Source organism: Rhinopithecus roxellana, chromosome 1, assembly GCF_007565055.1.
Source record: "Rhinopithecus roxellana isolate Shanxi Qingling chromosome 1, ASM756505v1, whole genome shotgun sequence".
Taxonomy (NCBI): domain Eukaryota; kingdom Metazoa; phylum Chordata; class Mammalia; order Primates; family Cercopithecidae; genus Rhinopithecus; species Rhinopithecus roxellana.
Genome location: NC_044549.1, coordinates 27,797,772 through 27,811,936, shown reverse-complemented (window position 1 = coordinate 27,811,936; position 14,165 = coordinate 27,797,772). Strand labels below are relative to the sequence as shown.

The 14,165-nt window shown below is 37.3% G+C and overlaps 1 long non-coding RNA gene across 1 annotated transcript in view; it reads left to right on the top strand.

Annotated features, from left to right (window-relative positions):
* Positions 1-13,609, top strand: part of LOC104680595 — a 121,366-nt gene extending 107,757 nt beyond the window's left edge. Inside the window, exons 3-4 of the long non-coding RNA XR_750479.2 lie at positions 11,238-11,324; positions 13,391-13,609. This is a non-coding gene — a long non-coding RNA (uncharacterized LOC104680595). The remainder of the gene's footprint in view (positions 1-11,237; positions 11,325-13,390) is intronic.
* Positions 13,610-14,165: the final 556 nt, after the last annotated feature.

The following is a 14,165-nucleotide window of genomic DNA, read 5'->3' as shown; positions in this document are numbered from 1 at the left end:
TTTTGATAGTTCAAAAGCAGAGTCTTTCAAGGCATCCTCTTTGTAGAACACTGTTCATGCTTCTTTCCTATATTAAGTCTGTTACTAATCCTATATCTGTTTTCTATCTTTTAAAAAAGTTTTGAAGTCTTTCAATTTCGGTAGTCATATTATTTTCTTCCCCTTGGAACTTGTACCTTTTATATTTTGATTCTCATATTGTTATTTGGGGAAATATTATTATTTCAGGACAGAGAAGAAATAGATGTACATATTCAATCTACTGTTGTTTGAAATAATTTTATGATGCTTTTGTTTGCTAATTTTCCTTTGCCACATTCACTAGTTATGTGACGAACATACTCTACTACTTATTCCTTCTAAAGCGATTACACTTTAAATTTGTCCTTTCTAGTCACTGTAAGTGCAATTAGTGTGTTGTAGAACATGGCCTATAGATGAACGTGAAACTAACCTTCTTTAGAAATTCCAGAAAAAATCAACTTGCAAATATATCTAATCACTAAAAGCATATTCTGTGCAGATAGTTTTTATTTACTAGTTATCAATTTACTTACTTATTTACTAGTTACCAAAGGGTTATTTTCATGCAAAATAAAGATATACCAATAAAAGCCTTAAAACTTTGGAGGGCTGATTTTCCACTTCATGATCTTTTTTTAAAAATGTCAGACATGACTAAGGGGTGAGGCCTTTTTCCTTCGTTTCTATATAGCTATAAAACCCCTTTCAATCTCCAGGTTTTGTTGATTTTGTTCTCTGTCTTTTTTTTTTTTTTTTTTTACTTTCTATTTCCTGCACTCTGGTCAAATCACCCTCACCACTCACTGGCTGTAATGAAAATAGCGAATACCTTCCCTGCAGCCTGTCTTCCCCTAGCTCAGCCTGTTCTTCACACTGCCACCATAATGATGTTTTAAAGACAAGTATAATCATAATCCTAGAGCAGAGATTGTTAACCTGAAATCATCCATGGTTGATCAACTTTATAAGTCTTTGAACCCTTTACATGATAGACAAAAAATAGTGTTGATGATTATTTTATTTAGGGGAGAAGCCTGGGTATTTCATCCTATCCTTCAAAGAGTCTGACACTTCCGACTTTTCAAAATCACTCCATAGAGAATCAAGTTGATGAATAATAATGGGAATAGCCAGTGATCTCAACACAAATGACTACCAAAATCTCTATTAGTTTTTGGAAACAAGATCACCAGAAATCTAAATGGCATCTATGATTGATTGGTATTCTCTTCTCCCCACATAAGAGTGGCAGAAGAATGACTGTTAGCCAAGTGTCTGTCAAAACGAACTACAAATATATTCATTAGAAAACAGGCTGTTAAAATGGATCAGGTATAAATATGTTTTGCATATCACAAAAGACACCTAAATTAAGGAAAGCTGTGAAAGAGCAGATAGCCATTTTTCAATTACGTATGACCAATGTGGCATTTGTTGATATCTTAGTCAGTAATTCAAAGGTCTGGAAATGCCATACGTGCCTGTGTAATTTGGGGTCACTGCTTTTGATACAGGCAGTGAGTCTAGAAATTTCTACCTTACTCAGAACAATCATGCTATGACTTTTTCCTACTAGTGCAATTACCAAGATTTCACACCATTTAACATTTTATGTTTATGCACATGAATATTTACGGGGAAATAGACTTGGGCATTAAAAAAAAAAAAACAGTCATTCAGCTTCCTTGACTTCATCAGGTTGTTTGTGGAGAGGCTATTTCACGAACACACAAGCTACAAATCAAAGGTATATGACACCTTTTTATATTATCAGGCAACATGGTGATGAAAAAAATGAAATGGAGTTTGTGAATTTTATTACTCAGGGTGACAATTTAATATGTGGGTGATGGTGTGCAGCTCCCATATGAGATTTGTTGCATCCTCAGAACTGCATAAAATGTCTAAAGAGAGGGGCAAGCTTCCATGCCATATATAGACAGACTCATTGGATCTCCTGAGGAAGTTAGATTGGAAACTTGTAAGTCCACAGTCATTCACAGATGATAAAGTGTGTGAAGTGGAGAGCAGGGAGAGGCTGTGCTTGCATGAAGAATTTTAATGACTTAATGTTTCTTCTTATTAATTTTAACATAGAGAGGGCAGTAGGATAAGGAAGTCATCAGTCTTGCATATGTCGTTTTCTTCTACAGATGGTACAATGGTTGATTTGGTACAAGCATCATACCAGATATGTATGCAGGAAGCCAAAAAATAGAATCAAATCAAACATGATTTTACAGTTGTTATTATTCCTAAGAATATCTGTGCTCCCATAGGCATATGTCTTAGATAGGAGAATGCTATTGGAATTTCTGGTCTCTGCGTTGAGGGGCTGTTGGTCTTTTGGAAAGATGTGCTTATTGAATGAGACAAGCCAGATCCAAGAGGCATCGCTAGGGCTGCTCCCAGACCTACTTGTGATTCAAGGCTCTGCTTCTCCTCTGCACATGAGACAGGTGAGTTATGTTACTTCCTAGGTAAGAAGGAGGGGAAGAGGTAAGTTACCTGAAATCATCTGATGCATTATTATCCCCTTCAGTATGGACATAATGTCAGAAGAGGATCACTGAATCAGACAGGATAAAGCATTCTTTCAACCTCCCTGCTGGGGGCTTGTCTGTCCTGCTGTGCTGGACTAGACTGTGCAGGTGAAAACCAAATGAACTCAAACCACTTGTCTGATTAAATGGGCCAACTGTTTCAGTCATTGCCCAAATAAATGGTGTTCCTGTGCCAACTTTCATGTGTATACTTTGGAAGAAATTGTTACTTCCTATTCTGATCTCATCTTTTTCATAGGAATCTTAGAAATATTGGAAAGCTGTTTTGAAATCCATTTTAAACCTAAGATTGAGACTCACAATTTTTTTTCCTTTATATAGGTATTCTCAGTTTAAATTGCTCTACATTTTTACTTTTTCATTTCACAAATAGAAAGTAATTTATTTTGTTCCTCTTTGTGAGTGCTAGAATAGGATCACTGATTAGAAACTGATAACCACCCACTTGAGCCAGAATTTCTGTCTTCTTATGAAACAGCGCTAAAACATTTGATATAAAATTCCTCAGTATTTTTCAGATCAGACTCTCATTCATTTTAATAAAATTTACCTACCTATGAAAGATCAGAACATGTGCTTTCAGGCTACTATTCCCTTATTAAATCAGTGAGCAAATGGCCTTAAAAGGGATTCAAATGAAATCAAAAAAACATTGTTTGAGTGCCTGTTGTATGTCAAGCCCCTTGAAAACACTGGGGAGAAAAAAACAAATATTATAGCGTATAGGAAAGTAAGTAAAGATATTTAACAAACAACACTAACACAATGTGATAAGTGCTGTGATAGGGAATTTGGCTGTGTGATTTCAGTGTCAGTGGATTTCTTATTCAGTTAATCTCATCTGCCAAAGAAAATATTTTTGTAGCGAGGAAATGTCACCTCTGTTCACCATTGGAAATTACTATTTATCAAGTTGTCATTTACTTGGATACTGTTATCAGGTATTGTCTCACAGATAATATAGAGGGAAAATAGAACTATCTTCAATAGAGCCCCCTTTGACTTGTAAACTGTGATACTCATAATGTTTAGTGCATGGCGTATATTTAGCCTCCTGCCCATCTGGTCTTTTGTGGAGGGATTGAACAATTGATTTCCATAAGATCCAGTATTAATGAGAGCCCTCATTGTGGTTATTTTTATTACTCTCTTTCTTGAGCCATTGTTTTCCGAATGAGAATATTTACTGGGTACAAATGTAATTGCTTCAGAGATTTCCAGAAAAGGTGCTAAATTCATCCTTATCCCAAAGCTGAATTTTAATTGATCTTTTTTCCTCACCGACTTTTTCAGTTTTGTTTTTCACCACTTACAAATAAGAATCAGTTGCATGTTCCAATCCTGGAGGTCTCTGAGTTTCCAGATTCTGAAGAAAAGGGCAAGAAAGGAAGAGTTAGGGATGCCCTGTGTTCGTTCCTATGTGTCTTCCATCTGTCTTATACCTGCTGCGTGAGGAGCTGACGCCAACACCCAAAGCCCTGGACAAAGACTTCCTCCACAGTCCCTTTCCTCTGACCTGCAGGAACCTCCTTGGTTCCTCTCCCTCTTGCCTTCACAGCTGGGTTTCCCCTTGTCATCTTGCCCTGTTGGGATCTGGCACCCACAGAGCTGCTCTGGAAACCCCATAGGGCCTATCTCTGGCACTTGTACTACTCCACTCACTCTCAGTAATGTGGGCGTGAGGTGTCCCGTCCCCTCACCTAGCCCTTTCATAACATGGCTGGAAAGTCTTGTATGTACTGTCCCCAAAACAGATCAGACAATGTTGACCCAACAGAAGGAGCATGGTCACCTCAGTCCCGGTGGGGTGGGGGGTTGGGTGGGGGGAAGTACATAGTGAAGGAGGCCTTGGATTTGGAGATAAAACTCATTTTGGGAACCTGGAAGCTCTCTGGAACTGGACACAAACTCTTGTCTCTGTAGTTTGCTTACCCAGGGGACTTGGCTAAGAGCTAGTGAATAATTTGTATAAGTATTATATGATCTTAATATGTAATATTGTTTAGCCTGAGTTTTTGATGCAGTTTTCAACTGCATGCTGTTCTAACTCTGTCTGAGTTTCACAGAATTATTTCTCCAGAGTAAATTGACTTATTCTTCTGAGCAGAGCCCAGGTAGCCTAGTTATCTTCACTGTGAGGAACTGATAGAGCTCTCTATCTCCTGGGGGGATGTTTAAAAATACACAAAGCAAAATTATATCACCTTAAGAACTTTATGAGTTTCAGAGCATGCAGTCAGCCCTGCCAAATTTTCTTCTGCCTTTGAGAATTGGAATAATTATTATAAGTGCAGACAAAACTAGGTTTCTCTTGCAGGCAGATTTTTGTGATTGCACCCTGGACTTTCGTTCAGAATTCTTTTCAGTTTCTTAGGAAAGCTAAATGAAGTTGCTGCAATAAGGCCAGAGGGGGGCACCAAATAATCGTGATTGATAGAGTGGTTTGGCTGAGCATTTGCGGGAGGCTCAGGCATCAGGCCTGTGAGCCTCTGTGTCTGTTTTGAGCATTTTGGGCATAAAACATATTGAAGTCTTTTTGTTTACCGAATCATCATCAAGCCAGGAGCTGACACCCGAGCTTCAGTGGCCCAAAACGTACTCAGCTAATGAGGAAGCAGCAGTTGGCAGGATCTGTGGTTGTAAACATTTTAGAAAAATTTCTTCACTCTTTTTAGCTCCTTCCTTATTTCACTTATCAGAGTTGAACTGTGGGAAGAACTGAGAAACAAACTCTGCCATGCTCTTGGAAGGCGAGAATACAGAGATGGGTCGTTCTTTCTAGAGGAATTATTGGCAGTTTTCTAGCATTAATTGTTCTTGATAAATTGCTGAAATATCTATTTGGTCTTCAGGAAACTGGGGAGCATTCAATACCATTTAAAGTGTTTCTGCATTGTTGGCTATTTCAGAAAAGTTGGCTTCCTCTGCTGTATTTCCTAAAGCCAGATTTCCAAATTCAATACAACTTTCCACCACAAATGTTGCAATTTATCTTGTATGGAAAAGTAGTGTTTCATGTTTGTTGGTAGTTACTATTCCCTGTGATCTGTAGTTTACTTAGATGTCCTTATTTATCGTGAATTAATTTAGGGCAGTGGGCAGGGGCCAGGGCCAAGGAGTTGGAATGTCCTCTATTCAATTGAGGAGGGTCTAGGTACGCTTACTTCATTCTTTGTTAATACATGATGGATTCTAAGTCTTCTTGCAAAATACGTGTGGATACAAAAGTGATTAATTATGATCATGTCACATTTGAGACTGATTTAAGTCCTGAACTATGATCTATCACCTCAGTTTTCCTTTTAGACTTTTTGTATGGTTTAAGTGTCCTTTGACCATCTCTTTTCGTAAAGTAAAATCTGTGATCATGGGGTTACATGACAAGTGAATTCATGCACACAGAACAATGCTGACTCAGGGAGACAGAGACTGTGAGGGTTCTTGTAAATGCTGACCCCTTCCTATGCCGACATTTTCACTTAGTGTTTACAAACTTGAGCTCTGGAGCCAGATTACTTGGGTACTTGGGTAGGAATGTAGGCCCTACCACTTATTATCTATATGACTTTGGCAAGTTACTGAGCCTCTGTGTGCCTCAGTTTCCTCATCCATAAAGTGGAGTAATGGTAGTATCATAGAGTTAGCCTGAGAATTAGATGAGTTACACATAAAGCAGTTAGACTAGAACCTGGTGTATACAACTTCGTAAGTACATGCTAAATAAATGTTTTAGGCCAGGCAGGGTGGCTCATGCCTGGGATTCTAGCACTTTGGGAGGCCGAGGTGGGTGGATTGTCTGAGCTCAGGAGTTCAAGACCAGCCTGGGCAAAATGGTGAAACCCAGTCTCTACTAAAATACAAAAAATTAGTTGGGTATGGTTGTGCGTGCCTGTAATCCCAGCTGCTTGGGAAACTGAGGCATGAGAATCGCTTGAACTCAGGAGGTGGAGGTTGCAGTGAGCCAAGATCGCACCACTGCATTCCAGCCTGGGTGACAGAACTAGAGTCTGTCTCAAAAATAAAAATAAAAAAAGTTTTAAAGGTGATATAAAACCTATTATGTCAGTCCTATAGAATTTTTCCAGAGAAATTTACCATCAGGTGATTTTTATATGGGCATATATTGACTTAGTTGTTTCCTGTGCCTAGCTTCCTGACTGGTATCTTAGGACCCTGCTGTTCTTTTATGCCTATAGAAACCTTTGGCCGGGCGCAGTGAGTCGCATCTGTAATTCCAGCACTTTGGGGGGCCAAGGGAGGTGGATCACGAGGTCAGGAGATCAAGACCATCCTGCTGGCTAACACGGTGAAACCCCATCTCTACTAAAAATACAAAAAAAGGAAAAGCCAAGCGTGGTCGCGGGCACCTGTGGTCCCATCTACTCGGGGAGGCTGAGGCAGGAGAATTGCGTGAACCCGGGAGGCGGAGCTTGAAGTGAGCCGAGATCGCGCCACTGCACTCTAGTCTGGGCAACAGAGCGAGACTCCATCTCAAAAAAAAAAAAAAAAAAAAAAAAAAAAAGAAACCTTTAAGAGAGAAGAAATAGAACAACCAAAATCTTGTACAAAGATCATATTACAACTGACTCTTCAACATAATTTATTTAACAAACATTCATATAGCACTTACAATGTACCACACACGGTTTTAAACGCTGTACAAATATTAACTCATTTAATCCTCATTATAACAGAATACTTGTTGAATTTCAATTAAGAGATGTGGGAAAATCCTCTAGCCTGCTGTCTGGCATGATAATCCTTTAATAAATATTTGTTGAAGGAATGAATACCTGTGAGTGACTCAATCAATCAGTCTGCCTTGTTTGGCTAACAAAAAAGCAAACAATACAGGAGGATGTTATATTAAGTGGCCTAATGTGTTCTCTGAAACTGGAAACAATTGAGACTCTTTATCCACAGCTGTATTCAGTTTGTACTGAAGGGACTAAAGTGGCCTAAATGTTCCTGTTCCTTTCTGAATATTAAGTCACTTGTTATTTTGATATTAAGCTTAGATGTTTAGATGTCATAGAATTGGTAAAGTCTTGGTGACTTGTAGGTGTTACACTCAACTTATATTGAATATCTTAGTGTACCATTCTAAATTTCCATTTTTATCTTTATTTTGGATTTTGAGCAGACAGTATTATGATTCTGTTTAAGACATGAAGACATGCCAGTTTTCCTTCACTCTTTCAACTGCTTTCTTTTGTTTTAATCTTGGAAAACATATTTGCATCATATTTCTTAATTTGTCACAGCCTGAGAAGTGACATTATTGAATGACAGTCAGAGCTTGAATATCGTGCTTTGAAATGCCATTGAGGATACATTATTCATGTGACAGCCCTGAGAAGATTAGCAAATAACTACTTAACATTTTATAATGCTTTATCATCATAAAAATCTACATATTAAACTTGAGGAATGAATTACTTAAAAATATATCATTTCTATTCAAACACCATTTGGAAAAACTTGAGAGATAAATGCCAGTTTTTAATGAAGCTACAATAAATGTTTTTATTCACCATGTTATTGCTCCAATCAATTGTAGATTATTTTTATAATTATTAAATTAGCTGCATTTAGCCCTAAACCCTACTTGTTGAAACACAGTTAACATGATAGAAGAGAACCAATGTAATAATAATCTAAGACTTCAATAGTCTCTGTGCCTGTCTCTCTTTTCTCTGCCTTTCTAGGTACCAATGAAATGATCTCTTCCTAATCTATGACAAGTATCTGGGAAGGTGGAATTTGATTTAATTTTTTTTTTTTCTTTTTGACATAGAGTCTTGCACTCTCACCCAGGCTGGAGTGCAGTGGCGTGATCTCGGCCCATGGCAACCTCTGCCTCCCAGGTTCAAGCAATTCTACTGCCTCAGCCTCCCGAGTAGCTGGGACTATAGGTGCACGCCACCATGCTCAGCTGATTTTTTAAAATTTTTAGTAGAGATGGAGTTTCACTCTGTTAGCCAGGATGGTCTCGATCTCCTGAACTCGTGATCCGCCTGCCTCAGCTTCCCAAAGTGCTGGGATTACAGGGGTGAGCCACCGCGCCCGGTGGAATTTAATTTTTAAAAATGAAAGTGTTGAGATGTGGTACTGAAGGGCACGTGGAAAAGAGTGGGCGACCTTCCACGAGGAGCTCAGGTCCCTTTGGTGGCTATGAAGAAGTGGAGAGGAAAAATCAAATCTGTAACCTCTTATCTCTGAAACTAAATATTGTTGATACTGTCAGAGTAGACATGGGATTGTGGGCAATTCCTGATTTCAGGGAAGTCAACAAATCTTCTGAAGTTACACTGCAGTTAAAAATGACAGTTGAGGAGTGGGATTGCTCTGTGCCTCACCCAGTGGTCAGAGGTGTAAGGTGGATTGAAGTTTATACATTGACAGTCAATAAAATCTGTCCCAACCCAGGGAAGTAACTGGCAGACTTGAAGCCTGAGAAGAAGCTATTTGAGGTCTACTCAAACTTGAGTAGCTTCTATTGCAACTTTGACACCCTTGTTTCATATAGCTCTGGGATAGAGGCAGAGGGGTGGTCTCTTGATTGCATGTTGGAGATTTCTTATGGGATGAGGGGCAGAGTGATGAAAAGATGACATTATTGGTAAGTGCAGATTTCAGTGGTGAGCTGATACTTCAAGTTTTGGTAGTACTGACAGTGGACAGCCCCTCAGTAGGATGAACAGGTTTCTGATAGGAACTGTGACACCTTCTAGCTGTAAGTAAAACATCTGAATTCTGTCTCCAGAGGTAAGAGGCACAGACTGTTGGTCTTAGATACTAGGATTCCAGGATATTACAGGATGGTAGTATGGGGCAGGCTGTCTGGAAGAAAAGATACTGGACTTGTTTAGTTTGGTTATAAGCTTGTCCGTGTCAGTATTTAATAAACATTCAGGTGGCTCAACGAATTTTATGGGAAAAATATTGCATGACAGTAGGAGCTTGAATATTGTGCTTTGAAATACCATTGAGGATATCATTCACATGACAGTCTGTAGAGTAGGAGCATCAAGTTCAGATTACCCATCCGTATATCCACTCCCATACATATATATCCAAACATGCTGTAAGTTCTCATCTACTCCCTTCTGCCCTTTTCCCTACTGGAATGAAGGAATCTCTTGATGAATCTGCCCCATCCTGGTCCTCACCCCCACACCCCTATCAAGTCAGATTGGTCCCCTCAGCCTTCCTGAACTTGCCTTGTTCATTATCATCCTAAAATACTTCTCATGATATTTCTCTTACCTGGTTGTTTTCAGCTTTTCCTTTTTGCCTCTGTGAATGTTATCCATTCTTTAAAGTTGAATGACCCTTCTTTGGCTGCTTTTCCAAGCTTGTGCCCTTTCTACAACTTCATCTGTCTCAATAGATTGAAAACTTCTTCAGAGTAAGGGCCACATTTTTGTTTTCTTCTTTGCTATATTCTGTGTACTGTACCATACTCTGGTGATGTGTGACTACAAGCCAGGTAATGGAAAATCCCAATTTTTGCAAAAAGGAAAATTTTGCTTAATCTGCTTTGTATTCTCTAAATAAACTTAGCCGCTGCCTTCACAAATTACAGATTGCTTCTGATAAGTTCATTTTTAAAAATGGAATTAAAAGTCCCCTTTTGTTTTGTTTTACATTTATCCCCTTGAAATTATCCTTGACTATAATCATGGTCAAAGACTTGAAATAGTTGGAAGCTTCCTCAGGTGGACAAAGGTGCTGAGATTAGACGTTCTAAAACATAACTTCAGTCATTAAGGCCATAATTTGAATTAAGTTTCCTAGTAAATTACTGAAGAATGCTTAAGTCTTCTGATCACTGTACCTTGTATGTATCAAGATATCGCTTTGTATCCCATGAATATGTACAATTGTTGTCAATTAAAACAAATAAAAAATTTAAAAACACACATAAAAGTAAGTTATCTGAAAGCTTTTAATCGAAAACTGATCCAATTAGATAGATGTATCATTGCAAGCTACAATGCTCAAGTTTATGATATTAATAGTGAAATAATTTACTGTTACAATATATTTAAGCTCCCTGGAACCTTAATATCAAGCATATTGTTAGGCACACATAGTAGGTTCTCAATACATATTTGGTGGAAAATTGATATATTTTAATGTATGTATATTTGAGTGAGCTATTTCTATTTTTGGTGTTCTGTCCTGATTTATAATGAAATATCTCAATCCGGTTTATTTTAGCACATTACCAAACATAATGTAATGAAATAGAAAATTCTGTTCATACTAATTTATGACCAAATCTAAAACCTCTTTGAAATTAGTAGAGGTGCCTTTGTCTTCACAGAGCTTGGAAGACAGTGAACCATTTTTCACAGAGATTGTATTTAGTTATTTTCTTATTATAACTGCATTTTAGCACAGACTGACAAACAGCTACATCAACATTATCATCTTTATCCTGTATTCACAAACATTTAAATGAAATTAGTATTCTTTCGGTTACATATAACATAACTTAAATTCTGGATAAATGGTTATTTTTATAGTTGCATTATGGACTTTGGCATTATTCAAAGAATACATAATTTAAATTCTGACAAGCTTTTAAAACATTTTCTTCTAAGCAATGCCTGCAAATTAGTCTTTTCCTTCCTTTTTTAGCCTGGGGCTGTGGCTGAGATGTCACATGGGAGATAGGAGCATAAATTTCTGTTGTATCTGGATGGCGATGAGCAGGAGGATCTATGGGTGAGAAGAGTCACAGTTACGGATGGATTCTAGAGCCTGCTTGCTGATACAGGCTTGCAACTGTGGACTTTATAAGCTTAGTTTTTAATCTGCTATCAGCTAGCATAACACCATAAATGCATACAAACCTAAATATTTAGTCTTAAGAGAAATGCTGCCTTGACCTGACCCTTTATCCAAATAAATTGACAAATATCTCATTCTCTAGGATGCCAGACAAAAATACCAGTTGCAATGTTTTGTTGCATACAGCTTATTCTAATTTAAATTAGTGGCATATAAAGTCATCATCTTGCTTGAACAAACATCTTATTAAATTGAGTATGTCTTTTATCCCATGAAATAAAATTAATTTTGAGATAGTTATTTTTCAGTTGCAAATTTATTGAGTTAATAGAAAGCAAGTTATATAGTCTTCCAAATAATATGTTACATCCACTTGCATTTTGTTTTTCTTCAGCATTGTGTGGTTTTTAGAAAATATTGCAAGTTAAATATACTAAAGTGGAAACTGAAAGAAAATAATTAGAGATAGAGCAATAAATTTGCAGATAAAGATTATTTTTAAAATAAATGTTCACTGTAGTTTTATTTATATTAAAAAAAAACAAACTACCCAAATCTTCAAATAATAAAGACACTGTTAAAAAACTGTTACCTTTCCATTTATGGATTATTAGGTAGACTTTAAAAATACTTTAAAAGATGTTTTAAAAGGTTATGCCAGTTTCCCTAATGTAAAAACAAAGTAAAACACCAAAACAAATCCCCAGAAAACCAACCTGTATATTCATTATACCAACCAATTTCATATACACTAGAATTTTTGTTTGTAAATAGACGAATGTGCATAAGACAATGTGTTAAAGTACAGACACTTCATACCTCATACAGATTGAGTTCTTACTATGTATTCAGTTCTTACTATACTCTAGACTCTTGGCTAAGCACTTTCAGGACCTTATCACATTTAATACTCACAGGAGCACAATGAGATTGTTCTGGGCAAGCTGGAAAATCACACTGTCAGAAACTGATTGGCTGGGTGAATACTTTCAGATCATTTTGAAGTTGAAAATCGCAGGCAAACGCTTTAAACCCATGCCAGTTGTGTATTGGAAGGCATTAAACATGCAAATGTAGTGAGTGCAATAGATTTTAAGAGTGTGTTTCTTCAGAGGTGATGCAGTAATTGCTGTTGTTGGGACTGTCTCTTGAAGTGGAAACTAGACGAGTAGGTTTAGACATTAACATTCCTGACAGTGATTTGCTCCCTCTGTAGCCTTGGATAGAGCACCTGTCCCTTAACACGTTAGAGCTGCCATAAAATAAACTGCTTTGTCCCAGCTAAAAGGAACAGTCTCTTTGATGGAACTTGAGCTCCAGTCATGGTGATTTTCCACTAGGTACTTCAAAGAGGACATCCTCTTCTGAAGAACAGAAGAACTTGAAATGTTTGGAGCCTGAGGTTTCTAGGATCTTCTTTTGCCAGTCTTCCCCATTTATTGCCCTCCTCCCATCAACCACACTGGCATTTGAGGGGGTAAAGAGTGTTGCATAAGGGTTTGCACTAGGGAGTCCATTTTCTGCTAAGAATTATTATATTACATAATGTTGCCAAGACATACAGATGAACAACAACTGGGTTTTAATACATAGAAGAATCAGGCTTGTTTTGCTTCTTTAAGAATCATAGATAAAAATTGGTGGCAATTTCTTTTTGCATGTGAGGAAAATAAAACACAGAGAAGACTGTAATTTCACTAAAGCCACACATCTACTGCATGAGAGACAGAGTCAGAATTTCAGCGCAGCTCTGTCTGGCTTCAGAGACCTTGGTTATTCCAGTGGTGGGACCATAGATTATATTTCTTCCTTTAAAAAATATTTCCTCTGTATTTTTCTAAATCTTAGATGATGATATTGCTTTTATAATTAAGCAATACATGTTATAAAAATAGAAATAAATTATTTTTATGTAAGCTGAAGAAATGAGAAAAGAGATTTTTCCTGTTAAGGAAAAACAAGTTCCTATTCTCCTTTTCCATTCTTCTTTTCCATTGTAGACTGTTTGCTGTGATTGCATCTGCCATCTTATGCAGAAATGACCTGAAGACAGACTGAAACAACGTGTTCTACAGCCTGAAAATATCTACCTTGACTTACAGTTTCATTAATGCTGGTGTGATCAGACTGGGCAAAAATTAGTATATGTTACTAACTAATCTAATTCAAGTGCCAATTCTTAATAAAAACATAAAACAATAAAAGCAATTCAGAAAATATTTACTATTTGATTTCTTCAAGCTCCAAACAGGATTGTGCTTAGCTGTAGAAACTTGAATATATGCAAATCTACATGGATAGAATTCTTAGTCTTCTTTGGGCCAGGTGTGTTAGCCCCTTGGGAAAGGAAACTAAAGTTTTGGAATATATTTTTATTCATGAACCTGCTCTCTTTAAGACTTCTGAGGAAACGAGTTGCTGGGCAGATGAGTAGAATATGTTACTACTGTTCTGACATTTCTACCCATCAAAACTAGCTGATATAGTATACTTTAATGACCCTTCTATAGTCAAAACTGACATTGACATTGACATTAACAGAAAAGATTTGGGACAAAGAACTGTGTTCATGCCCAAATCAGCCTTAAGCTTCACCACAAGCTGCACATTTTATGGTACTGTATTCTGCTTAAGCACATATGTGTATTTATGTAAATGGACTGATCCTTTAATACTTAAGGACTTTATTCTGGGTGAGTTAGAATCATACCGTTTTGGCAGGAAAACTCTTTGACAGGAAAAACTATGATTTAAGAGCTAAAAGTAACCAAACTT